The sequence below is a fragment of the Ursus arctos genome, unplaced genomic scaffold (assembly GCF_023065955.2).
Source record: "Ursus arctos isolate Adak ecotype North America unplaced genomic scaffold, UrsArc2.0 scaffold_13, whole genome shotgun sequence".
NCBI lineage: Eukaryota > Metazoa > Chordata > Mammalia > Carnivora > Ursidae > Ursus > Ursus arctos.
In genome coordinates this window covers 27,535,243-27,559,508 of record NW_026622797.1, presented here as the reverse complement: position 1 = coordinate 27,559,508, position 24,266 = coordinate 27,535,243, and the positions used below count along the sequence as shown (strand labels likewise).

The following is a 24,266-nucleotide window of genomic DNA, read 5'->3' as shown; positions in this document are numbered from 1 at the left end:
CAAACTGAATTTGATATTGTGGAAAATGTTTTACATTTTATTATTTTAACGCTATAAAAGAAAACGATGATTGATATTTTGCTAATAAACAAGAAGAAAGTAACTAGATTACTAATGTCAGTGTTGTAATTTACTCTGATAGAATTAAGTTCCCACTGTACTCTATTTGTTCTGTTTATTTTTGCTGCTTTCTCTATTTATCATATAGAAAAATATAAAACAAATCCTCTGGGCTTTATTTTTCTCATCTGTACAATGGGGATAATAGGTCCTATTCCAAAGGGTCGCTGAGATGATTAGATGATACAATATAAGTAAAATGTCTAACCCCATGGCTGTACATAGTAGATTCTTTCTGATGCATTTCTTTCTACCTTCTTGTTATTTTCTATGGCATTTGAAAAAAGCATGTGAGGACTTCAGTGGATTAATTGTATAAAGTCCAACTAGCAAGGGCACAGAGTCAAGTATGTCTAAAGTAGCTACCATTTATGAGTGCTAACTACATACCTGGCACATAATCAATGCTCTATAAATATTAGTTATTATCATACCACACACCTCATTTTATCCTCACAATAACCCTGGAGAGTGTTTATTTTCATTCTCATTTTCCAGTTGATGAAACTAAGGCTTGGGAGGTAAAGTAACTCGCCCAATGTCACACAGCAGGATTATGACAGAGCCAGAATTTCAACTGAGGTCTTCTCCAGAGCCCTGGCCTCACCACTGCAGCCACACCACAGCTCCTGAAATATTGGGCAGGAAGGCCTTGGGCAAATTTAATCATCTGGAACAGAACAGAGAGACCAGAAATAAGCCAAAAGGACCTCTGGAAATGAAAGACAAAGTAGCTGAATTCTCATCTGTGCATTCTAAGAGAAATTCTCAGTAGCTAACTCTACACCTACTTTCTTACAAGCATAATGCCCTTCGAGGACACTTAACCAGCTGGTTTCGCAGTCCATAGAAGGTTCAAAGCAGTAAAACTGAGGGTAGTTTACTATAGCCAGTTGCCTTGAAAACAATAAAAATGACTTCTGAAAACCTGTCAAATGTTTACCTATACTTTTAAAAAGCCATAGTAGCCTGAGCCATTTAGCATAGGGGCAAATGACCTGAAAACACCCAAATACTCCTTGAAGTATAATTGATATTCCTCATAAAGTCGTTTAAGTTGTTAAATTGTTAAAGCAGAACAGAAATGTATTACAAATTTCATATAAAAAAACAAATTTCAGGGGCACCTGGGTGGCTTAGTTGGTTAAGTGGCTGCCTTCAGCTCAGGTCATGATCTGGGATCAAGCCCCAGGTCAGGCTCCGTGCTCATCAGGGAACTTGCTTCTCCCTCTCCCCCAACCCCCCCCCCACCCCACTTGTGCATTCTCTCTCTCTCAAATAAATAAATGAAATGTTTTTAAAAAATTTCATTCAAATATATATATTTTAGTTCAGGGGTTTAAATAGGAAATGCCAGGAAAGCTTAAATACACCTCCTCTGTTGGTAGTATTAGCTAAAGGGCTATGACAAAATTAATTTTTTCGTCATTAACCCTGAAAACTTAACAACATAAACTTTAATCTTTGGCTTTGCTGGACGTTCTTCCATCATATATGTTTTTGAATTGTGTGATCAAAGTTGTACCAATGGCAAGTCTTACATCGGGCAATATTCAAATGTCACTGACTAGTATGGTAAATGGGTTCTTGCATGATTTAAGGAGTTGGCAACTTTTAATCTCACCACTAATATTTTAACATAAAGTGTGCTCAGAAAGAAAACGAATACATTTTCTGGAAATACAGAAACTCCTGAACATTCTTACCTTAGGCATTTTTGACTGAACCTGTTATATTTCAACATCTTTACAACATTACTTCCATAGCACTGGGCAGTTAAAGACTATGATGGCAGTGGATACAGTAGCCGGGGAAACCTTCCATGGTATTAAACAGTGAGTTGGGATTTTGAAAGGCACAGTTATCTTTTGACTTTTATCTGTAACTCTTCAGGCATCATTGGACAAATCATTTGATTAACAGAGGAATCCCAATCTTAACATAACTGGCAGGATGGAATTTATTCAGCTCCAGATTGCAGATTACTGAATCTAACATAAATCAGGGAGACACGCTCCAACTCCCAGAATCCTTGGGAAGCCCATGAGTGAGAACCAGACAAAACAGCACCTGAGAGATGGACTGATTTTTCTTTCACCTATTTCTTCATTTAGAGGATTACTTCAGCACATTTCCTGTTCAGTCTCAGACTCCTATTATGTAATCCTCTTTCACAGTAGCTCCATAAAGATGGGATGGGTAGATGATCATTCTGAGACCACATTCTTCACATGAAGACTTTAGGTCCTTCTCCTAAGTGGTCTTGGACAAGCATGGAGATATGGTACAATGGAGTTAACACATGAGCATTATGGCCAACCTGACTAAATGCAATCAATTCCTCAGCATCACAAATAATCTTGAACCCAACCCAGTCAAGAAAAAGAGGCCATCACTTGGCATGTATGTGGATTATCATGCTATTTAGTCAAATAAAAACCTTTGAACACTCTAAGCAATGAAAAGAACATGGTGCCTTCAAAACAATACAAAATCTTAATTTGCCTTAAATAAGTCCAACAAAGTTCTGACGTTTCTTAAGATATTTATTTCCATACTTTAAAAATATATATATTGAAAAACATTCTTATTAAAAAAAATTTTGGTGACCGTGTTTCATTGAACTTAGCCTACCTATTAACTGATTTTTGTGACCAAGCGTCTCTCACCTTCAGTGGCATATGCCTGGGCTTCCCCCTCCCCCCCCATAGGACCAGAAATGTCTGATGGCCACCCACCCATCTTGGTCTCTATTTTTACAAAAATGTAGTGTCTGCTTGTGTCCACTTCAGGAAGTCTATATGCATATTACTAAGGGAATTCTTTCAAATACAATCCTGGAAGTAAATACTACAGAAATACAAAGTATTATTCTTAAAATTGACTTACTTCTGAGATTAATAAATGATTCTCTGGGAATAAAGTGCTCAACCAAGTAAGATGAATAAAGTTAAGGATATTCCAGGACTAGTTACCAAATACTCTTCTAATATACAGGGTGCCTTGCAAAAATTTCATTGTCTCATATGATTAAGAAATTAATTCCCAGAAAACAAATTTTTTTATTATTATGAATTTTTTTTGTTTATGATAGCACATAACCACTGAATATTTTCTTGTTAATGTATTTGTGTGCTTATGTATTTATTCTCTGGCTCTTCTTACTGGGATGTAAAGTCTGACTTGTTCAAAATTTTGCTTCATGCCTAGATGAGGGCCACCTTTACGGAAGGTGCTTAATAAATATTGTTTAGCACTGTGAAATTTATTTTCCTGTCTTGGCTATTTACAAGTGCAAGAAGAATGAAGTCCTATGCCTCTGAGACCACCTGGAAAAGCTTTGTCACCTAGGGTCACACTATCATAACAAATCTCCAAGTTCTTTCATTATGGGCACCATCCTGTGGCAAAAAAAAAAGTTGCTTTATTTTTGGGGGGAGCCATGAGGATATCATTTTTAAAATTGCTACTTTAATGCCCTTAATGATGTTCCTAAGGCCTGAAGAGGTAAAGGAATTTCCCAGAGTGTTTTATCTATCAGCCACGAATGTGCTTCTTACAATGTCCTAAGGGATTGACTTATAGGTGACACTGCCTTGCCAAGAAAGCTTTTGATAATTCAGTAACTACGTCCTTTGATTGAAAGCGAGGGAAGAATGACATTTGAAAAATTCTCCTCTAGAAGTAATTACGCTATAGTGTGTTTAAGAGATTTAGGGAGAAACTAATTCAGCATTCGATGTTAATGGCTATCTATTCAGATCAAACTAAAAAAAAATAATTTTTATAGAATTAGATCTGAAGAATCTTCTAGATGATCTGAAACACATGTTAGAAGTTAGTACATGAGGGGGCACCTGGGTGGCACAGCGGTTAAGCGTCTGCCTTCGGCTCAGGGCGTGATCCCGGCGTTATGGGATCGAGCCCCACATCAGGCTCCTCCACTATGAGCCTGCTTCTTCCTCTCCCACTCCCCCTGCTTGTGTTCCCTCTCTCGCTGGCCATCTCTATCTCTGTCGAATAAATAAATAAAATCTTTAAAAAAAAAATAGAAGTTAGTACATGAGTTAAAAAATGGCATCAGACCATATTAAAGTGAAGGGCCCAATGCCAATGACCTCAGGGTCTTGGAGTATCCTTTAAGCTCGTTGCTAGTGAAAACCTGTACTTTTTTTTTTCTTTCCTCTTTATTCTTTTGTCTTTGTCTTCTTTTTCCCCCATATCCTTGACCACTCCAAACTAAACACATACCCTCTATGTTTCCTTACTTTTACCTCTTCTATCTTTTCCCCTTCATATATCACTTTCTGGTTTTCACAATGGTACCAGGGCTAAATGGCTTGCTGGTGCCAGCTCCATAAAGAAGAGAGCAGATAATTTGAAGGAAATGATAACAGCTGGCTTTTATGGAGTGCCTGCTTTCTGCCTGGCCTTCTATATATATTTTCCACAAATATTTTCATTTAAGCCTCTTAATTGGCACAAAAACTCAGTCTAATTTTTCCAACATCCTGGTTCTATTGGAGAATAGAGGCTGTTTTGTTTTTTTTCTGAAAACTCTGTCTCCGAAGGTTCTAAAGAAAAACCCCCAAGAAATAGCAACTTGAAGACAACAGATCGAGTGTACGTTTGACCAATAGGTTAGAGGTAAGAAAGCTGCAACAACTGGGGGAATCCCAAGTGAAATCTCAAGCACTTTTCTATAACCCATCTTCTTCTTTTTCCTTTTTTTTAGAGAGAGAAAAAGAGAGAGAGAGAAAGAGCACATGAGTGGGGAGTTGGGGACCAGAGAGAGAGAGAAAGAGAATCTTAAGCAGGCTCCATGCCCAGCGCAGAGCTCATGGTGGGGCTTGATCTCATGACCCTGAGATCATGACCTGAGCTGAAATCAAGAGTCAGACACTTAACTGACTGAGCCACCCAGACGCCTCTATAACCCATCTCTTTTACTTGCACGTTCGTGTTCTTGGAGGAAAACGTGACTTTACTAACCATGTTAACGGGGGAAAAGTTCTAACCCTGAAGTAATTTCAAGAAAACCAGTATATGGTTTAGGTCAAAAAGAGTACTTGATTTTGCAACACCAAGTGTCCCTTCTGAGGTTTCCCAAAAATGCTGTGGCTACCCCACACAGAACTCTCTCCATGTTTTTGCCACAGAAACAATAGTGCTATTTCAGCATTCACTGTACTCGAGACCACTTTGGGAGGTGCTCTAAGGAAGCTATCAAAGAAATAAATACCTGTACTCTTATGATCTACTATCATAAAACATGAAATGCAAAATGGACATAGAGGCAAATGCTAAATAAAACAAGGCATCAATTATAATGTGTCTTAATATATAGAGAGAGATGTAGAATAATTAGATTTAATTGGATTTAGTTGGGCAAAGCTTTGGAGTATTTACTGGTTTTTTTTTTTTAAGATTTTATTTATTTATTTGACAGAGAGAGACAGCCAGTGAGAGAGGGAGCACAAGCAGGGGGAGTGGGAGAGGAAGAAGCAGGCCTCTAGTGGAGAAGCCTGATGTGGGGCTTGATCCCAGAATGCTGGGATAATGCCCTGAGCCAAAGGCAGACGCTTAACAACTGCGCCACCCAGGCGCCCCTTTACTGTTGTTTTTTTTTTTTCAAATAAGTGAATTAATTTGTTAATTATTATGGTTTCAAGAAAAGGGGAATACCAAAAGTAGTTGAGCATCCTGAGGGTCTGAATAATTAGCCTAGGGGTTTGTACTTTCCTTTCCTTAGGAATATTTCTGAAGAGCCAAGCCCTTATGTCACTTTGCAATGCCTTTATGAAAGATGGTGCTATGTAAAGATGATGTGAAATGTACAGGCTTACATTTCCCTAGTAGAAGGACTGTGACTATAAATGGCTAAATGACCACATTTACCATGTAGAAGTAAGCCAAAGAAAGGAACTGAGGCAGAAAACAGATCTCTGGTCCCCTGGAAACATGGCTGTCCTCAGCTTCATCCCTGATCTAGTATTCCAGGACAGAGATCAGCTGGGCCAGATCTGAATTTCCCACATGTATTGTCATCCATGCAGAAAGTGACCCAAGTTATTTCCTTAACACTCGGAAACACTTAAGGCTCCCTTCCCCATCCCCCTTTTCTGGCCAAGCTATCTAGCAAACACAGATGCAGCTGGCATAATGACAGTGTAAGCAGCCTTGCTAAATAGCTCCCAAAGGGAAATACCTCTCCAATGTGTTGGGTAAATCTAGTGGACTCCATTCACCAATTCCACATCATCATTTTCTGGTTCTTCAGACCCAAGAATTTAGGTCTGAGAGAGTAGTAGAATTGCTGCTGCAGTTATGTTTAAACAACACAGAAACTGCTCTGTGATCTTTCATCACTACTCCCAGATGGTTCCAGTGCATGGCAGTGGCAATCACAAGTGCTACTGTGGGTAAATCAAGTCACTTTTCGTAAGGAATAGAGTTATTTTAGGAGTATAGGGTCTGATTTGAAGAAACCACCCCATTATTGGAGGAACATTCATCTCAATTTTTTAAAATGTCCATGTACACCACGTTCTTTCTCTCTGACCATACTGAGAAAGCAGGACTTTCTTCAGCATGTCCTGGGCGCAGGTGTGGCAGAGATCTAAAGCCCAACCTGATACTGACAGCCGTGACCACATGGCAGTGAATCTGGCTTGAGGAACACAAGGTGTAATCCTGCCATGAAGAGCAGGTATAGAAATAGGTGCTGGTGTGGAGGTCCCTTAAAAAGTTAAAAATTGAGCTACCCTATGACCCAGCCATTGCACTACTGGGTATTTACCCCAAAGATACAGACGTAGTGAAGAGAAGGGCCATATGCACCCCAATGTTCATAGCAGCATTGTCCACAATAGCCAAATCGTGGAAAGAACCGAGATGCCCTTCAACAGATGAATGGATTAAGAAGTTGTGGTCCATATATACAATGGAATATTACTCAGCTATCAGAAAGAACAAGTTCTCAACATCTGTTGCAACATGGACGGCACTGGAGGAGATAATGCTAAGTGAAATAAGTCAAGCAGAGAAAGACAATTATCATACGATTTCTCTCATCTATGGAACATAAGAACTAGGAAGATCGGTAGGGGAAGAAAGGGATAAAGAAAGGGGGGGTAATTAGAAGGGGGAATGAAGCATGAGAGACTATGGACTATGAGAAACAAACTGAGGGCTTCAGAGGGGAGGGGGTGGGGGAATGAGATGGACTGGTGATGGGTAGTGAGGAGGGCACGGGTTGCATGGTGCACTGGGTGTTATACGCAACTAATGAATCATCGAGCTTTACATCGGAAACCAGGGATGTACTGTATGGTGACTAACATAATATAATAAAAAAACATTAAAAAAAAAAAGAAATAGGTGCTGGTGTGTCATAATTATTCTTTCCTTCTGACTTTCCTCACTTAAGTGTTTATTCTGATAGAACCAGATATAGTTGCAATCTATGAATCAAGCAGAGTTCCTACTGCTTTCTCCAATACCTTAACCACACAGGTATTATAGCACAGTGTTAATAGGGAGTGCTCTAGAATCAGCCTGTGATGGTTCAAATCACCCTTCTAAAGCTCGATAGCAGATGAATCTTGAGCAAATTACTTTCTTGAGGGATGGGGGGTCATGATAGTACCTACCTCTTCTGGGTTCTCTCGTAAAGATAAAATAAGGCATTTCACTTAAATGGTTAGTACAGTGACCAGGTACATAAGCACTCGGAGGAAATGCTTCTACTCAGGTCTGTGGGAATTCAGGGCTTACGGTGTCTGGATAACGCTTCATTATGGGCAAAATTAGAAAATGATCTGCTATGGATTGAATGTTTGTGTCCTGCCAAAATTCATATGTTAAAACGCTAATTCCAGTATTAGGAGATGGGGTCTGTGGAAGATAAATACGTCATGAGAGTAGAACCCTCATGAATGGGATTAGTGTCCTTGTAAGAAAAGCCTCTAGAAAGGTGACATCTCTCTCTACTATATGAGGGTACAGTACACGGCAGCCCCAGGATGAGGACCCTCACCAGAACTTGACAATGACTTCAGACTTCTAGACTCCAGAGCTGTGAGAAATAAATTTATGTCGTTGAAACCACCCAGTCTTTGGTCCTTTACTGTAGCAGCTGAAGCTAAGACATGATCTAACTGAAACGGTTGATTTGTTTCTAAAGTCCATTAAAACCCTAACGCTGCATGATTTGTCTTTCTTTGCTCTCTTAGAATAACTTTTCCTAAGCTACCAATTTGCTGGGAACACAGTATCAACTCACTTAAGAAAAGTAGTGAGAATAGTCTTGAAATTTTAAAATCATTGCAGCTAAACTTTTGAAAATTCCATCAGCAAATAAAAAATAATTAGCAAAAATATAACTAACCACCCATGTTTTCCTGGCTAGACACAAACTCTATATAATACAGTTGACAATTTTTTTAAGTTTTAAATAGATTTCTCAACCTTGCCCTCAATGTCAAGATATGGAAAAAATGTTCTGAAAATAGTTGCTCATCATCATTATTAAGAACAAACACAAACTGAGACCTGTTGTGTCCACATTGACACTGTAGCACTAAAATTCACTGTTTCTCCATTAAATTTGTAATTAACTTTAAGTATAGGGTCCAAGTTTGTATATATCAATCACTTAGCATGGGGCACTCAATAATTTGAGAACCACTCAGTAAATGCTGGTTGAATGAATTGATGGATAAATGAAGGGTATATCACGAGGGCTTTATGTTGCAAAGTATGAAATAATGGTCCCTTCTGTCTTAATTGGAAGACGAGACAGAGCATCAGAGGCAAATAGTGATACAAATGAAGTTATCTTACAAATGGATAAGAGGTGCCTGCTTTGTTTAAACAGAAAAGGCAATTTGAAGTGGAACACGAAGATTTCATGAAGAAAATGGGATCTTTTTCTGAATTTGATGAATGGGAAAATCTTTCCCAACAAAGTGAGCGACAATATATTCATTTCCTAAGGCTCCATAACAAATTACCACACATTTAGTGGCTTAAAACAACATGTGTTTATTATCTTATAGTTTTGGAGATGAGAAGTTTGAAATGGGTTTCACTGGGCCAAAATTAAGGTGTCCACAGACCTTCATTCCTTTCTGGAGGCTCTAAGAGGCAGTCTGGTTTTTGCCTTTTCTATCTTTTAGAAGCTGTCCTCATTACTTGGCTGGAGGGCTCCTTTCTGTCTTCAAAGCCATCGATGGCCAGTGAGTCTCACATCTCACCACTCTGACACTGACCCTCCCGCTTCCCTCTTCCACATTTAAGGACCCTTGTGATTTCACTGGGCCCATGTGATAATCCAGGAGTGTTTTCCTATCTTAATGTCAGCTCATTAGCAACATTAATTGCATCAGCTACCTTCATTCCTTTTTGCCATGTAACCTAAGATATCCACAGGTTCTAGGCATTAGGATGTAGACATCTTGGGAGGCCAATATTCTGCCTACCATACAAAATACGACAGCACATCTGGCATGTCCAGACAACAATATCATTTTCATAGAAATATTGGGTGTCAAATGTAAGCTCAGTGAGTTTACAGAACTAGGTGAGTGGGAACCTATTTTTGAAAGCATTATATGCCCAACAGAGGGATTTAGACTATATTTATAAGTAATAATTCTCTTTGTGCTGGGTTAATATTAATATTTTCATCATTTTTCACTTGTTACATATTTGAAAATGACATGGTCATAAAGTACGTCCAATTCACAATGCCACAACCATTAAAGATAAATAAGACTTCACTGAAGCTTTTTTTTTTTAATATTTAATGAGAGATTTGAAAAACACATTTTTGGGGCTCATTTAATTCAAAAAAAGACAAAAAATATAGAAGCACATTGGTTTATTTCCTGCAAAAGATTTGCTCAAATAAATGGTTCATATTTTTAAAAAATGAAAAACACATTTTAATAATAGCTCAAATCAATTGATTCCTCAAAGTTTGAAAGCAGAATAGAAAATGATAACAGCATTATTAAAAAGGCATTATTAAAAGGTGATTCTGGAGTTACCCCCTTATACTCTAATCAAGATACACAGATGTAAGAGTAGCAAGGTATGTGAACATATGGAAGTCAAAAGTAGGTGTATTTTACCTTACACTTAAATAGGCAACAAGACATTAACATCAAAGCAGAGATGGATCAGAGAACAAAAAATACAAGAAGTCTCATTATCAGGCTGCAGAATGGACCCAGCAAGGTGGTTATGGAGAACAGAGAGTAGGAGGACTCAGAGGTTCAGGTAAGAAAGTAGGGTGGTACCAGTTAGGAACTATATGATGTAGGCAGAAGAATATGCAATCATTTTAGATAATTTATGAAATAGAAGAAGGAAAATTTAGTTAGCTTTGAACGTGGGCTGGAAAAGAAAGTTCCCGAAAAGAAATTCTTAAAGAATCTTTTCATGATGAAGAGCTTATACATGCATCAATGTTTCAAATATTCTAGTGTGCTAGGCGTTCTTTCCTTGATGATGGTGCTACTATTATTCTTCCAGCAACACTACATATCAAAAGGGGAGGGGGCTGGTGAGAATGCCTGTACTGTTCTATACGGACAATGCGTTCTCTATTGTCTACATGCTATCTATTAAGTGGCCTCACCTTATCTTGATTCTCCTTCCATCACAGAGGAAAAAGGGGTCCAAAATTATCCGAAAGAATAACCATCATATATATTACTTTTAATCTAGTATCTTCCAGCTTTTCTCTTCCCTGTTTTTTAGTTCCCCCCCAGGGAACAACAGGAAATATAGGTGTTCGTAATCATAGCAAAGGACTTAGCCTTAGAAAGAACCGGGAAAGACAATGGGGAAAAAAAATACACCAAACTGTGTTTCCAATTACCAGCAGATGCTTTCGTTTATTCTACGCATTCTTAGTTAACCGTACAAATTCTTAATTACGTAAAAGTGGTGGTGTTCTAGCCTATGCTCTTGATTACCCTCATCTTCCAGTTGATTTCACATGCTTCTTGCTTCTGGCATCACTTTCCCACAAATACTATGCCTGGAGCTGCATAGATTCTGAGCGATACCTGATAAAGAGTGCAGCCTGTTGCAGAGTTTATCTTATTTATCTCTTGTGTTTTGTGTTTTGCTGTGGCTGTGACATTGCCGTCTGTTTCTCTGAGTCAGCAGCACCACTGGCTGCTGGTTGTAATGCCATGAATGCCTACTTTCTTTTTTTCCATCTTTGCTTAGTGGAATCATCTGGCTACCATTCACTCGTGCCTGGAATATCACATTGGGAAGGATTGCCAGGCTTCATCCAAAGACCACTTTACATAGACCTCTAATAAATCAAATGAAGGAGAAGTCTTGGTGAGAGTATCCCTAATGATGGAGATCAAAGACTCAGAGTCTTGCCTGTGTTCTGACTGTTCTGAACATAGCAATAGGAGCACAAAAAGTACTGGAAAGAAGGAGGAATGGCAAAATTGGCCTAAGCAGATTTTGCTTCACATTTGGTGAGAAAAGATTTTCAAAAATAGCTATTTGGTTTGAAGTTAAGACTCCATCATATGAGGGGCGCCTGGGTGGCTCAGTCGTTAAGCGTCTGCCTTCGGCTCAGGGCGTGATCCCGGCGTTGTGGGATCGAGCCCCACATCAGGCTCCTCCGCTGGGAGCCTGCTTCTTCCTCTCCCACTCCCCCTGCTTGTGTTCCCTCTCTCGCTGGCTGTCTCTCTCTCAAATAAATAAATAAAATCTTTAAAAAAAAAAAAAAAAAGACTCCATCATATGTATTATTCATCACAGTGGCTTATAGTGTACTTTCAATCGTATTTTTACAATTAATTCATGCGGGAAAAGAAATGAATGAATGAAACAAAATTGAAAAGCCAAGTAGTTGTTCAATGTCATGAATGTCGCCGAACACAGTCCTGCTCTTACACTGTAGTTCCGGTTGTTTATTTCTAATTGAGAGTGTTTGACCTGAGCCAGTATTGATTGTTTCAAGAGTCCCAATATGTGTATCTGTAAAGATTAGGACTCTAGCTGCATGTTCTTTCATAAATAACTAATATGGAAGAGGCAGAAAGTATCTGCTACATAGTAGCCCTCTAGCCTTGGGACTGAGAGTATGGCCCACCAACAGCAACCTTGCAAAAACAGGGAACTTGATAGAAATGCAGAGTCTCAGCTCCCCACCCAGACCTGCCCAATCAGACTCTGCACTTAATAGGATCTCCAGGTCTTTTGTATGCACACTAGCAATTTAAGAACCATTGCCCTGGGATAGCACCTGAGAGATATCTTCAGGCATAGATATTTTCATAGATTAATTCATAATCACCAGGAGGTAATAAGTGATAGAGAAAAAAAAGAGAATATTTTGAAGAGGCAGTAAGATTATACTCCCTACACATGTAGCAGTTGAAATTTCCTTCTCCTGAATTGACTTTGAACTCCATAAACATAAGCATAAATGAAGGCCAAGGGAACAAAGAGGTCCTGTTAGAAGATTTTGTTTTTTATCATCCTCTCACTTTCCTTTTATGCTGTATTAATAATCTCTCTATATCTTATTAGTGGTTGAGGTATTATTATTATTATTACTACTACTGTTAAAGAGGGGGGAAAACTCATTCAGGCATTCCTCAGCATTTCTTTGAGGGATGTCTAGATCATCTGCCCTCCAGCCTCCTTGAGGTCTACTCCGCTTGACCTAACTCTTGAGAGTTTCCAAAATTTGTATTCCCACTGGCAAAAAAAAAAAAAATGTATTTCAGACTTTGCTTAGGCTAATTTTTAAATATTATATTTTGTTTTACACACTCCACTTCTTTTAAAAACACATCAATTAAACAGAGATCAGCAAGGAGCAATCAAAGTTATTACAATGTGGGGCACCTGGGTGGCGCAGTCGGTTGAACATCCCACTCTTGGTTTCAGCCCAGGTCATGATCTCAGGGTCATGGAATCAAGTCCAGCATTGGGCTCCACACTCAGCACAGAGTCTGCTTGAGTTTCTCTCTCCCTCCCCCCTGCTTGCTCTCTCTCTCTCTCTCTCAAATAAATATATAAAATCTTTAAAATATATATATAGGGTTGCCTGGGTGGCTCAGTCAGTTAAGCATCTGCTTTCGGCTCAGGTCATGATCTCAGGGTCCTGGGATCAAGCTCCTCTTTGGGCTACCTGCTGGGAGTGGGGAGTCTGCTTCTCCTCCTCCCTGTGCTCCTCTCCCCCTCACTCATGGTCTCTCTCTCTCTCTCTCTCTCAAATAAATAAGCAAAATCTTTTAAAAACAAATTATAAAAATGCTTGAGGCATACAGACCCCCAAGTGAAAAATTTGAGGCCCACATAAATTAGTCTAGGAAAATGAGGCCAGTGGAAGGCCTGGACACACATGTTCACAACCACAGCATATGACACAGAGCTGTATAGCTCGTGAACATCAAATGTACCATTAGTCACTGTGTGCTGAAATTGAAATTCCCAAGCAAGGGAACCTATACGGTATTAACCAGAATAGTAAATAATAATGACGGTGCAGATCATGCAGGCTGAGACCCTAGGTGTGATTTATGGGCTGTTTGCACACCTCCAAAAGACAGTTACAATGAACATTTATTCTGTTGAGACCTTTTATTTTTTTAGCACATATTTTGTTCTTTATCTATCTGTTCTCATTCACACTTCAATCATTTTGTCTTCTTTACCCCACCTTTATACGTTAAATCCCTCACTACCTCTCCCATTGGGCCACTGTCCAGCACCTCAAGACGCCTGCCTTTGATTTCCTCTGCTCCTGCATTCTCTTGGGGAACATGAATTTCCAAAGTAGGACCTACTTCAAGGGTTGGGTAGGTGACTTTTCAGCTATCTAATAGATCCCAGGAAAACATAGCCTAAAGCTGAGTTCAGGTAACTTGTCAATTTAATTTCTTATAGCTTAAAAATAATCATTTAAAAAGTTATAGTGCATTATGGTTTTAAATTACCTCACAGGTTAATCTAATTTTATTTTTACAAGATCCCAGTGTGATGGGTAAGGTGGTTACTCACACCATACCCATTTATGGAGAAGTCGCTAAGTTTGAGGCAAAGCTCGGTGGTGAGTTGAGATCAAAACATACTTTTTGTCACCCTAAGTAGTCTTAGAGGGCTGCTTTGGTGATTTCATTGCTGTAGCTATTTATTCAGAAGTTGACACATCACAATATGAAATTATGAAATTACTCCACTTAGAATCTTCCCCAATTGGAAATAAGTTCTGAAATCCTAGAAAGCCTTCAGCCAGAGGATACCATTGTCACACAGCAAAGTATCAGATGTTCAATAATGGGGAGAATAGCAAGGGATGGGGGAATCGTTTGTTTTGAGGGTTTGTTGTTGTTGTTGTTTTTACCACAAAATGATGTCTTTTTTTATGTATGGGTTTTCAACAGCAGGGAGGAGGAGCAAAGTAGAGACAATCAAGTCTTCTTGCCATCTTGTTCTCAATCCCTGTGTTACCAGACTCGTTTGATATGGGTTAACTGTCAGATACAGTAAACTTAGCATTAGTTAAGATGTCTGAGAGCCAGGAGAGATATCTCATGCCAGGTAAACCCTGGTTTTTTCTCTTTAAATGAGTAAAGCAAAGAAATGGAAAAAGGGGTAACGCACAGTGAAAACCGGAACCTAGGGTGGGGAGGCCAGGCAGGTCCCCGGTGCCCGAAAAGGGTTATATAAGAGGTTCTCCCGTCTGCTCTTGCTCTCATTATTAATACATATCTGCAAAGTGAATTAGAGAAGACTTGGTCATAGTTTAAACACCTGTTGTGAAATCAAACTATGAATCTATTTTTCCTACCTCATCTTTCTTCATCTTGCCCTGTCCACTCTCCTCCCTTTCCATGTGACAGTGGAGATGTGTGTGGCCTTATGTGGTCGGTCTGCAGACCAAGTCCCTTTCCCTATTTGCTGTCATCATTCCTTGAGATTAGTTAAGGCCAAAGTTATTACATTTCTATTTCTTTTGAAGGACACTGTAAATTGTTCGAGCTTCTTCTACTTAAACTACATTAGACAAAGTTGAAAGACCTGTTTTTCCTTCCTTGCCCATTTTGAATTTCATTTGAATTGCATTTGTGAAACCAGGGTACTCGTGTGTGTGTTTGTGTGTGTGTGTGCGTGTGTGTGTGTGCGTGTGTATGTGTGAGTGTTTACACATCTGTATTTGAACTGATGGAGAGGAAAGGTCTGGACAAATTAATAAACTCCCTCAATAATTTGAAATTTTTCTTTAAAGATAGAGGCAGAATGGGGTTCCATAAGTATATATAGTATTGCCAAAATATCTAAGTGAGAAGATTTCCATTAAAATGAAGTCTTGTGAGAATCTGTTAATAAATTCAAAATTACAAAAAAAATCAAAATAAGTATATATTTCCAAGTTTCCATTTAAAAATACATTTCTTGGGGCACCTGGATGGCTTACTTGGTTAAGCATCTGATTCTCAGTTTCAGCTCAGGTCATGGCAGGGAATCTGCTTGAAGAGTCTCTGCCTCTGCCCCTCCCCCCACTTGCACACATATGTTCTCTCTCTTTCAAATAAATAAATAAATCTTTTAAAAAATGTTTCTTAAAATGCTTAGAAATATTTAATATTGTTAATACTTCTTTTTTAAAATCACATATAATAAAGATGTATCTGCTTAATGACTAGAACACCCACAAGTCTACAAGATTTTTACATAGCCCCCAGAACACTAGAAATTCTTCAAAATAATCCAGGTTCTAAATCATTATGTCTTGGAATCTTTGTTCTTGGCCATGAACTTTAGTATTGTGGTTATAAATTCTTTCCATTATAGCTGCAAACACATAGCGAAGTATTTTTGGTAGAATTAGGAACCATTGGAACAAGCTGTCTTTGACTTGGTTAGTTCTCATTACATTTCTTTTACATGCACAAAAAAAAACCTACCCTGTTTTCCTTTTAATGGAAAGTTAGGTTGGCTCACAATGCCTGAAATTAAAAATAAGGTTATTTTGAAAGTTTAAAATGTTCTATCAGTAGCCCATTAATTACAGGTATTAAGATGTGTAAGAATCCTTGCAAGTCACATCGATGAGACCTCTTTGCTCCATGGCTCCGCTGGATATAGAACCTTCTCACCAGCCCCTTTTCCCCATCCCCAGTGATCCAAACTTCTGGCTACAGGTATACCTCAAGGTGAATAGTACTCACTGAGGAAGGTTAAAATCACAGCTTTATAGGCATGCTTTTCCAAAGTAATTCTCTGAAGGACAAAAAAGATCACAGCCTATACTAGCTATGAAATGTAACAAAACCACTTGTTAGAGAATTGTGTGGCATAATAATTTTAGTCCCAAGTACTAGCATCTTGTCAGTTTATCCCAATCTCTTGAGCCTGCAGTTGAGCCAAAAATCTCCTGAGCCAAGCTTTCCCGCAAGATTTCCTGGACTTCCTGTTTCTATGTGAGACAGAAATACCATGAGAATGACCTTTCTTGTGGTATTTTTGCACTTCTACCATGGGATGAAGATAATCCCATATTAAGGAGAATTTTTTTTAAGAATTCTGCAACCTTTTCAATTTTTAAACCTTCAAAGTAGATTCCTTCTTGGAAATGAAAAATTTGAGATGGTGTTTGCTTGGCTCTAACTCATCTCTATTAGGATGTATTCATCTTCAATGATCCAACATTTTGTAACTTCTCTAAGATATTTTTACAAGGAAATATGCAAAACAATACAGAGAATACAGTGGAAATTTATATGCTTGGATTTTTTAAAATGTCATTCTTAAGGAAATGTTCCATGAAGAGTTGTATTCTTAATACATTAGCGTGTGTGACATATTATATCATATATTTGTTTTCTTTGTTCTTAACCCCTTTGTTCCAAGGGTCAGGATATCCTGATGCTAAGTACTATTACAAAATAGCTGAACAAAAATAAAAATAGTTGAACACTTAGGAAACTCTTTAGTTGTTATGTCAAGGAAGTTTGTGACTGAGGAGTGAGTTTAAGACATTATCCAGGAAATATGCTAATAGAGTGCAACAGCCTACATGTGCTTATTAAATAAAATCATTTCAAATCTAGAGAGTCTTAATGCCGCAGTCTGATAGAAGTGTCAGATAAGAATTGGAAGGGCTGTCAGAAGTGGTGGAAGTAGCACACTGATGCTTAAATCCTTTCATCCCTTAACAACGAGGGAAGTTAAAAAAAAAAAAAGGCACATCTTTCTCATAAGTGGATCACTGATTATTCCCTAATTGGGTTGAGTGAATACCTGGTTGTTACAAGAAGAGCTGTCTGATCAATATTTCAGTAATGAAATTCACAAAGAATAGTGTCTTCAATGTCTTTTATTGTGGTTTTATGCTCTCAAAGGATGGTGATGACTCTTTACCTATTGGGAAAGAGAGTTGGTTTACCAGTGTGTTTTTCCATCCAGAAAAAGAAAAGGCACTTAACTTAGGGTGGAAAACTAAACTTATTAACCACAGGCTTAGAGGAATAATGATAACGACAAAATAACAGTAGCCTTCACTGATGTCAAACTGTAAAAAAACGAGGTGAGGGCGTTGAAAATAAAACATACCCTACAATGGTCTTTTTCCTTTCCCCAAAGTCTCCTCTCCCCTAAAGAAACATCAAATGATTGTGTGATAAACCTGCCCGGCAAGAAATGTAGAGCAGGAACAACAGATTGTACCTCAGCAAAACAAAATGCCAAGCAAAATAAAGCACTTTGCAACGCAGAGATGTGAAGAGGAGAAAAAGTTGGGCTTGTTGCGATGGCCTCCAAGAAAACAGGAGCTATCCACATGAATGTTCAAGTTCAAATTGTTCCTACAAACCCAATTTGCTGACAAAGGTGCCGAACACAATACCACCCCACTTTCATTTATGTCTGGGGCTTTTCACGCAAGCTACAGGGGGCACCCCCTTTTGTTGAATGGGTTCTGACTTCCAGGGTTGGTGTCTCCACCTCGGAGCCGTGGGGCCGAACAGCGTGGCGCATGATTGTCCTCAATTGAACCGCACACAGGCGGGGGCACAGCAGTTAGTGGCCCACATAGGAAGTCCAGAGCGCTCTGGGTCTGGAAAGTGGATCTGCAACAGTCTCCCCTTTCTTTTCACTGCCATGTGTGCGCCCCCCCCCCATGAAGAGCATTTAAAATTATCGTTGTTTTCCTTTGAAATGGGTTTCTAGCAATCCCAAATTACGTGTCCGGACTATACGCCCCCACTGCACGTTCACATGAGGATCTTGATGCTTCCCTAAGTCACTTCTGTCAGAGTTAGCTTTGGAATGTGATTCAAAGTTACTTCCCTTCCAGCTGAAGGGCAGCTGAGGTTACAAAGGGATTTGACTAATAGGCCAAAACCCAGTTAGGTTTGCTGAGAACCGAATGACAGCAGAGGGAGAGGGGGTGCAGGAGGGGAGTGTGTGACCCGTGGTGCTGAGGCTCCATCCCGGAGCCTTCTGCGTAACCCCAGCCCAGGGCAGACCTAGTGGACAGGCAAGGTGGCCCCCGGCCAGACCTTCCAGAGAGCAGCAGCTGCAAATTGGTTCTGCCGGTGCGCAGCTTCCCGTTTTCCAAGAGCTCCTTGGGACTCGCGCGGCCCGGAGCTGGGGGGGGGAGGGGGCGGGGGGGGGGAGTTTCTAGGCTTCCTGCACCACAGGGGTGACTCTTCACCTGACACCTTCAGATAAGCGGCCTCTGGAGGACCCCCGTGAGAGGCTGGCAAAGGGGAGCCCCGCTTCTTTGCCTGAAGACCTTAGCGGCTGAACAAGCCACTTGACAAACTTTGACAAGCACCAAAGGAGAATTGGGAGCACATGAATCGAGGAGGAGAGGCAAACACTAAAGCCTCGATGGCTGTACCCCCTGCCGCCGTCCCAGCTGCAGCCTGGGATTAATTAAGCGCCGAGGAGCAGCCAGTGCCCGAGAGAGCAGGGGGAGAGCGCGCCCCATCTCCAAGGAAGGCGCCCGGGAACACTTCTCACCGGCGAGAGACCTGGCCAAGCGAGTCGCCGCGCCGGCAGCCTTTGCGAGGGACGGAGCGACAGGGAGGCTGTGCCAGGCTGGAGGAGGCTTGCCTTTCCGGAGCCGGAGGAGACTTCCCAGGGCTTCGCCTTCCCCTGCCTGGGGAGACTGTCCCCGCTGGTAGCGGCGGCGGCCGCGGCGGCCCCGGCAGCAGCAGCCCCAGCTCCCCGGCGGGGCCCCGGGGCAGAATGCCTGTGCTAGAGCGCTACTTCCACTCGGCGGAGCTAGGCAGGAGGTGGACGGCCCCAGAAGGTGTGCTGCCCTCCTCCGCGGGCGGCCGGCCGGGGTGCCAGCAGGGGCCGCTGCCCTGGGACTTGCCCGAGATGATCAGGATGGTAAAGCTGGTGTGGAAATCCAAAAGTGAGCTGCAGGCGACCAAACAGAGAGGCGTCCTGGAGAACGAAGATGCTCTCCACAGCTTTGCAGGTAAATTGACGGTGAGGTGAGGTGCCGAAAGGTACCGGGGCCAAGGCTGATGACTGTCGGTCCCTTCCTGGCAGAGCCCAAGCCAGAAAACCGAGAGAAGGCAGGACGACAAACTGCAGCGCGGGGTTCGAGGGCTGTGATTAATGAATGTTTGCTTTATTGTAGAAATGCATCTTAAAATTAAGAAAGATGTGGTAGGAGGAGCATTAATAGACGGAATCAAGTAACCTGGGCTCTGGGCTCAGCTCACACTTGATTGCCCTTCGGCTTAAACAAGTGAAATTTCCTGAACTTCAGCCCCCATCAAAGAAGGTGGGGGTGGACTTGGATGCTCTTTAATGGCCATCCTGTCTCTGCAATTCCTTATTGACAAGTCAGAGTTCTCTCCAAGACAATATTCTATCTGGGCTGCTCTTTGTCATGCTTTTTATAAAGTAAAACACATTTTCCAATTTTTAACTATGGCGCTACAGTGTGCATAGGGTTCCCAGGACGGATTTGGCCTGGAAGCTTTATCTGTCCTGGGAAAGCTGGCAAACTTCCTTGCCTCGGTTTCCCTTTTGGGCATGACAGTCAATAATACAGATTCCCCCAGTGATACCAGGAAAAATCAACTACCTCACAAATGTGGAAATGATGACTCATAGGGACTCTGTCATATTATAAGAATGTACTGTGTTTAGGACAGTTGTGGAGAACCTGGCTGTGTTTCTGACAGCCGGCACCGCAACCACAAAGACACCTAGAGTCCCTGTGAAGGATCCGAAGAGGCTCTGATAAAACCCGAAACTAAGAAAGTGTAACTGGCTATAGGGTGCTCTCTTCCTTTAGGGAATGTGTTGGTAGATATTTCGGAAAGTGGTGGTTCACTTTAGAAGAACAAATATGAGCATGCGTTTATGCATTTGGAGTCTTGGCTAGCCCTATGCAGTGGAATCCTGACAGACCATTGGTGGTGAGAGGTGGGAGCCTAGACAGGAAAGATAAACCAAAAATTACCTCTCTCTTGCTTATGGGAAGGGACGAGGAAATCAAAACGCGACTCATTTTATTTTAATAATTTATGCAGAAACTTTTTAAAGTTGCCTAATAATCTAAAAAAGAATATCATTACAAAATAATGTTCTGAACAACAACAAAAAAGATTTGAAAGGAAGGAAAAAAATACTGCTGGTCTCTAGTAAACAATGAGTACTTAGGAATGAGAAGAAAACCGATGAGACTGAGGTTTATGTGGCAAGTAGGAGACAGATGCCCAGGGAAATGGGTCCTGGTCAGAAGAATTGAGGTAATGCCAAAGCCATCTCGTATTTCATGTGAGTAGTACAAGAAAAGTGTAAAAACCCACCTGGACAGAAAACTTAACTATGACACTTCAACTGTTACCACTCTTGGTTTGTTTCAGTAAATTAAATGATTAAAATTCATATCTCACATTATGCCTTTGATAAAACTACCTAATCCAACAGATGTTAGTATGTGTTGGGGATAGGTTTATGTTATTATTTATATTATATGGCAGTGGGGGTCTAATTTCTCGAAAAAACAATACTTCAGACAGAAAATAGAACTCCCGTAACTTTTTATCACTTAAAAGGGACTTTTTCTGAATGTTACAAAGTTGACTAGTGGAGTCTTAATTAATCCCGGACCACTGCCTCACTTTCTGTGGAATCTCTCAGCAGCCACTTCGGTGGCTGTTCCCGGGTCTGTGCCCCCTTTATCCTGCCTGCAGAGAGGCATGCTCTACTCCAACACCCTCTACCTCCTCTTCTTCCTGCCCTGCCTTCGCATTCTCAAGGAGATGAGGGGCTTTCTGGCATGGGCATGAGACTTTATTGTCCACATTGGCAGCAGCATGGGCCACATGGTACAGCCCCAAAGACAAGTGGCTTCACTTTCCAAATTGTCTCTTACTTTCTCTCATCTTGTCCCTGCTGCTGCAGCTCCTTCTCGAACCAGGAGCTCTGTACCATTCTACCCAGAACAGCACGATGGTGAGGGCCTCGGGAACACTTGGAGAATACTTCCCCAAATCTGGCATGCTTTCATTTTTAGAAAGAGATGGTTTAAGCTATGTTCAGTTAGTGTACAGTGTTTTATGGTACAAAGCTTGTCAAAAAAACACCAAGACACACGGTGATCTCTCTCTCTTTTTCTCTCTCCCCCCTCTCTCTCTCCCTCCCATTCTCCCTCTGTCTTAAATCTGACCCTTGCCTCAGAACCCTCAAATAATTCATACTTTGCCAATGCTAAACAACTTCCTGTTCCTCAAAATGCACAAGTGGTGCCCTATCTCTGAGTCTTGCCTGATGCTTGGAATGTCTTTCTTTGACTTAGCCAACTAAAAACTTTTTTATTCAAACTACAAAGTCCAGCTCAAGCATCCCTTTCTTTGTAATGACTTTCCTGATCTCCACACCCACATCCCCGAATCGTCCCCCAAAGTCATTTATTTCCTTCTCTCTGCTGTCTTGACCTGTATAGATGTTACATTTATAGCACACATTTTTTGCCATGCTATAACTGCATACAGGGAAACTAAAAATTATAGCATTCTATGTATATCTTGACTGCTTGCGTTAACAGATAAATAGGTTTATGTGTTTTAAAACCATGAAATTGAAGAAATTCTGGATAGAACCAACAATCTTGAGGACCTTAGAGATGGGTGCCACTGTTTCTCAATGAATTGAATGCAACCTTAAATTTCCTTAGAGAGGAGCATGATTATTTTTACTCATACTTCTTAGACAAGACTGGAACTTTGTTTCTCGCAAGTGAAATGGAAAAGTGCTCTGGAATTTTTCTTAGGTAATAAAGGGAGAGAGCAAAAGAATTTATGGGAATACATAAGCATGTATTCATGAGAGATTTTAAGATGAGATTCACTGAACTGTGAGTAATGGAAGACAGAGGGGAACAGTGTCTCCTAAAGGGAACAAGGACATACTAGGGAGGAGCTTGCATGTGTGAATATCTTCCTGCCATCTTCAGATGGCCATTGGATGGAGACTAACAATGGCTATCACGGCAATATGCTGGATGAGGGAATGGCGGATGACAGGAGGAAGTGGGGCTCATCATCTGCACATGCCGGGATGCATGCATCTGGGCGTTGGTGAAGGCACTGTTTGCCCTGGAGAGAGCTCTGGAAGTTATCAGCATGCCCAAAGTTGGAGCATCAACTTCATTCATTGGATTGTACCCAATTATTTAATTTTCTTAATACATCATTTTCCCTTTATGAAACAAAGGGTAGTCTAATTATCTAGTTAACTCAAAAAGGTAAATAGTAGACTAGAGACTAAACAATTTGTTCAGGGTCACACACAGATCCTGTGTTAGAACCAGATCAGGATCTCCATCACCCAACTGTAGTCCCCAAAACTGACATAGTCAGACCACATGCTGGGTAATTTAAATTTAAACCAAGACATCACTTTATTGATTATACATACAGGGACAAAGGAACTCATGATATAGTATAAATCTTGGTCAAACCAGAAAAACTATATTATATGCAAAATAAATCAGGCTAGTGTGCCTTTACATTTTTCTACTTATGTTGTGGGCTTTAGTTTTAGATCCAAGCTTCAAGGGCTAGGAAGACCCAGGGGAAGATTCCCCATCTATTATCAAAAGAAAGTAAGCTTTAAGGCATGGTGGTAGAAGGATGCCCAGGAATGGGGGCTGGTTGGGGAGGGGGAAGGAGGACAGAAAATAAAGAGGCAGTTTCTCAAATGCTGTGAGTACACATATTAGTCTAATTGTGATTCTACGCAGCAGCGTAAGGTAGACATCCCCTAACAGAATTCATTCATAGTTGAATAAATAATTTTATTTTGGAATTCAACCAAATAACTAAAAACTCTGTAGCCGTGGAACCTAGCTTTCTTTTGGTGTCTCTGGTCTAAATTTTACATTATATTTTACTTATTTATTAAGCGTGTTCCCATTTCAATAGCCTTTGGCTTCAGGAAAATATAAAAACACATAACTCCCTAAGAAAATTCATTTTCCCCATAGCCATTATAACTTGTTCAGCCTTTCCAGGAGAATAAAATATCAGAAATTTGCTTTATACTTAGCTCTAAAAATCAAACCACTTCAGAGGAGAAAATCTCCAAAAGGATTCTTTGATTCCAGAACTCTTCAATTCAAACTGACATTTAAAGTGCTATTTTAAAATATCTCAAGTATCAAGTATAATATAAATTAAATATGTTGAAGATTGAATATTCCTATTATTATAATTCAAGGAACATTTATTGGATGCTTAGTGTATACTAGGGACTGTGCAAGGTACCAGGGACTCCGGGAGGAATCAAATACTTATCGAGACAAGAACAATTATAAATTGGTGAATTGGAGTTCTATCTCCAACTTCAGTGTGAAAACAAGCTTTTGTTAGTTTAAACCTTTCCATCAACTCAGAGTATTGGCTATAAAACTGGCAAAATTCAGAAACATTTGTAAAAATTCAAACATAGTTTCAAACACTCATCAACATTAATGATTCATTCAAGGCAGGACAAATTGCTTTGATCAAAGAATCAGTGAGTCTTAACATTAGATAATTGACATTAATTCATAACATTTTTCTAAAACTACTTCTTGTAGACATTAGCCTGCTCTCAATCTGTTGCTGTACTGGATA

At 40.3% G+C, this 24,266-nt stretch overlaps 1 protein-coding gene and 1 long non-coding RNA gene across 3 annotated transcripts in view; both read left to right on the top strand.

Moving 5' to 3' along the window:
• PDE7B (phosphodiesterase 7B) overlaps positions 1 to 24,266 on the top strand; it is a 314,282-nt gene that overhangs the window by 153,357 nt on the left and 136,659 nt on the right. The window lies entirely within an intron of this gene.
• Positions 19,511 to 24,266, top strand: part of LOC130543532 (uncharacterized) — a 28,873-nt gene continuing 24,117 nt past the window's right edge. Inside the window, exon 1 of the long non-coding RNA XR_008958938.1 lies at positions 19,511 to 19,606. This is a non-coding gene — a long non-coding RNA (uncharacterized LOC130543532). The remainder of the gene's footprint in view (positions 19,607 to 24,266) is intronic.